Source organism: Orycteropus afer, unplaced genomic scaffold, assembly GCF_000298275.1.
Source record: "Orycteropus afer afer isolate SDZICR_OR568_19922 unplaced genomic scaffold, OryAfe1.0 scaffold00115, whole genome shotgun sequence".
Lineage (NCBI taxonomy): Eukaryota > Metazoa > Chordata > Mammalia > Tubulidentata > Orycteropodidae > Orycteropus > Orycteropus afer.
This window is the reverse complement of record NW_006921702.1, coordinates 7,321,703-7,326,284: the sequence shown is the minus strand read 5'-3', so window position 1 is coordinate 7,326,284 and position 4,582 is coordinate 7,321,703.

The window sequence follows — 4,582 nt, the reverse complement described above, 5'->3', positions numbered from 1 at the left end:
TTGAGCTGCTCTTTGAAATCTTCTGTTCAGCTCTTTTATCTTGTCAGTTCTTCCATTTGCTTTAGCTACTGTCCATTCAAGGGCAAGTTTCCACCTTCTGACATCCATTTTGGTCTTTTCTTTCTTTCTTATCTTTTTAATGACTTTTTGCTTTTTTCATGGGTGATGTTCTTGATGTCATCCCATAATTCCTCTGGTTTTCAACCATTGGTGTTCAATGCATCAAATCCATTCATTAAGTGTTTTCTAAATTCAGGAAGGATATAATCAATGTCATATTTTGGCTCTCATGGACTTCTTTTAATTGTCTTCAGCTTCAACATGAACTTGCATATGAATAACTGGTAGTCTGTTCCACAATCAGTTCCTGGCCTTGTTTTGGCTGAATTCACTGAGCTTCTCCATTGCTTCTTTCCACAGATGTAGTGGATCTAATTCCTGTGTACTCCATCTGGTGATGTCCCCACACATAGCTGCTATTTGTGTTGTTGAAAAAAAAAAAAAAAAAGAGATATTTGCAATGAATAAGTCATTGGTCTTGTAAAATTCTATCATGTGATCTTCAATGTTATTTCTATCACCAAAGCCATATTTTCCAACTACTTGTGATCCTTCTTTGTTTCCAACTTTTGCATTCCAGTTACCAGTGATAATCAACACATCTTGAATGCATGTTCAATCAAATTCACACTGCAGAAGTTGGTAAAAACCTTCAAATTCCTCATCTTTGGCTTCAGTGGTTGGTGTGTAAATTTGAAGAGTAGTATTAATTGATCTTCCTTTTAGGAATATGGATATTATCCTATGACTGACAGCATTGTACTTCAGGATAGATCTTGAAACATTCTTTATAATGATGAATGCCATGCCATTCCTCTTCAATTTGCTGTTCCTGGGGTAATAGATCATATGATTATCTAACTCAAAATGGCCAAGACTAGTCCATTTTAGCTCACTAATGCCTAGGATATTGATTTTTATTTATTCTATTTCATTTTTGACAACTTCCAAATTTCCTAGATTGATACTTAGTACATTCCATGTTCAGATTATTAACGGATGTTTGCAGCTGTTTCTTCTCATCTTGAGACATGCCACATCAGCAAACAAGGGTCCTGAAAGCTTTACTCTATCCATATCGCTAAGGTTGGCTCTGCTCTGAGGAGGCCACTCTTCCCTGGTCATAGTTTGAGTGTCTTCTGACTTGAAAGGCTCATCTTCCCGTGCTATATCAGACACTGTTTCAGGGCTATTCAAAAAGTTTTCCAATAATATATCTGACAGTGTTTCACTTCTATCATAAGGTTTTCACTGGCCAATTGTTTGAGAAGTGGATGGCCTTTTCCTTCCTCCAAGTCTGTCTTACTCTGGAACCTCCAATGAAACCTGTCTTCCACGGGCAATCCTGCTGGCACTTGAAACATTAGTGACACAGCCTCCAGCCTCATAGCAACAAGAAATCTGCCACAGTATGACAAACTGAGAAATAAATTTGTCTCCCTTAGCTCTTCCAAATCATTCTGCTCATTTCCTTCCTCAGCTCCTCCAAACTGCTGTTCTCCCTTAGCAACTCCAAACCAACTATTCACTTTCTGGACTCCCCTTGCTGCTCCAGCTCCTGCCTATCTTGCCCAGCTCACTTACCCAGTCTTCCCCAGGCACTCCAAACACCTGCCTTGCCACACCTAGTTTGCTTACCTAGTCTTTTAATCATAGGAAAAATATTATACTTAGACATAATTTGAAACCTTGAGGACTGTATATTTTCTTCTCAAGATCTGTAAGGATGCTCCAAGAAGAAGAAGAGAAGGAAGCAGCAATAACACTAGAAGAATAAAAGTTAGTTCTGCCATTGGGGAGTTACTCGGTGGTGCAAAGTTTAATGCACATAATTGCTATGGAAGGCACCCAGAGGTGCCTCAAAAGAAAGGCCTGGAGATCTAATTCTGAAAAACCAGCCTTGAAAACTCTATGGAGTTAGATAGTTCCTGACTACCACTGTCACCCAATCAGAAAGAAATCAATGTAGGAGTTCCTGGATAGCGTGAGGGAAATGTGGGACAAAACTCAAAAATCATAGGGGAAAAAAAAAAAAAAACAGTCTTATTGGTCTTATAGAGACTAGTGAAACCCCTGAGACTATGGCCCCTTGGTCATCCTTTATGCCTGGAATTACCTCACTTCTGTGGCTTCCAGCCAAATAAAAGAGAGGTTTATAAGGTGGCCATTTACACCAGGTAGGTACACTCCTTAGAATAATCAGCTACAGGAGATCAGAAATGGAGTATTTGTTCAGGGAGATTGCTCAGAGGGGAGGAATGCATAGGAAAGAAGGAGACAGGGAAAATGTAACCACAGGGAGAAAGTGGGAAAAGAGCTATTGCATTTTTTTATTTTTTTATTTTTATTGTGACTTGATGACAATTTACAGAACATATTCCGTTCACATACACTTTGTCTCATGGCATTGACTACAATTTACCACAATGCAACAGCTCTCTTCCCACTTCCTCCCCATAGTTACTTCTTCCCTGTGACCTTGCCTCCCATGCAGTACTGACCGCTGAGCTGTCTCCCTGTGCATACACAACCCTTCTATTCTTCCATAAGTGATCTCTCCAAGGAGTGTAGCTACATAATGTAAATGTTCAGCTCATATGTCTGTTGTTTGTTTGCCTGGAAGCCACAGGAGTAGATTCAATTCCAGACCTGAATGGCAGTTGGCAGCCATAGTCCAGTGGTTCCACCAGGGTCTATCAGACCAGTAAACATGTTCCTCTTTTTTTTAAAAAAATAATAATAATTTCTCTTTTTGTTCCATATTGGTCTCCCACTCTATCCAGGATCTCCTACATAGATTCCCCTCTGAGTGATTGACAGTGGTAGCTGGGCACCATCTAGTTCCTTTTGTCTCATAGTCATATAGGCTGAGGATCACATGGTGTATCAGTCCTTTTGACTAATTGTTTCCATGAGTCTTTGGCTTGCTTGGTTCTTGTTTGCTCTGGATCAGGAGAGACCTATCGTTGCATCTAGATAGCTCCTTGCAAGATTTAAGATCCCAGTTGCTACGCACCAAAGTAGGATGTGGAACAATGTTTTTGTGTAGTATATGATGCCAATTGAGCTTGATGTCCACTGAGACCATGGTCCTGAGACCATGGTCCTGAGCCCACGGGTACAACTACTTGCTACCTCTGGGTAGCTGGCCATGGCTAAGACATGACTACAACCTTGTCCCTTGTCAGCTCAACTATATACTTGGGAATTCTTACAGAACATACAAACACACTTGTAGAAACATTGTCTCCAACACTATACATGGTCATGGGCACACTTTCCCTGCGTAGACATACCTAATAGTTCAGCCTGTCCACCCATCTATCCACCTGTAGGTCAATGTTTGCCATCAGAGAGCTATTACATTTATGGGGATTGCAATCAATATCATGAAACAAAATGTGTATGAACTGTTATACAGAAAATGCATTTTCTCTGTAAACTTTCACAAAAATCACAATTTAAAAAAAAAAAAGAAAAGAAAACCTCTATGGAGCATATTCTACTCTTAATACGCATGTGATTTCCTTAAGTAGAAATCAACTTGATAACAACTAGTTTAATCTGTTAGAAAGACAGGGATGAGATGGAGGTGTATAGGGGGAAGATTCTATCAGAAAGTAAATGCTCTCTGAGGGCTTTAGGTTACAGAGGTTAGCACTACACCTAGAGTCTTTTTCTATGTAGTCTCTTTTCTTCCTGAACTGAAAGCCACCTCTCTCCTGCACACAGGGTTTACTACTCTATCTAAGCCAATGGGGCAACTGAAGAGTTGTCTATTTTCCTGGTTCATTTCTACTTGTGAAAAATGCCTTTCCTTCTTTGCTGAAACTCATGGCATATATATTTATGGACATAAATACCCTGACAACCCTTAACTCCACAGAGCTCTTATTCATTGAGGACTGTCAGTCTAAGTTCAGTCATCCTCTCGAGTTCACTTCCTACCATCATCCTGGAAGGCTTCAATGTCTATGGAAAATAGACATACGTAAAACTGAATCATGATTTCTTAAAATTCTCCATCCCCATGACCTTTGGACCAGCCACTCCTCAGAAGGAAAAGTGTGCAATCAACTTCCATAGATACACTACCTCAGAAACCCAAGGAGGGATTGGTATGAGTCAGAAATAACTCAAAGGCAGTGAGGTTTTTTCTTTTTTTTTTTTTTTTGTGGTTTGGGTGAAGATTTACGGAGCAAATTCACTTTCCATACAGCAGTTTACATTACTTTGTCTCATGACATTGACCATAGTTTACCACAATGCAACAGCTCCCCTCCCCATCCTCCCCATAGTTACCTCTTCCTTGTGTTCATCCCTCCATGGACTCCTGCCCCCTGAGCTGTCTCCTTGTGCATAAGCAGCCCTTCTTTCTCCCATGATTGTTCTCTCCAAGGAAAGTATCTACTTGAAGTAAATGTTCAACTCATATGCCTGTCATTTGTTTGGATGAAAACCACAGGTGTGGATTTAATTCCAGACCTGAAAGGCAGTTAGGGGCCATAGTCTCAGTGGTTTC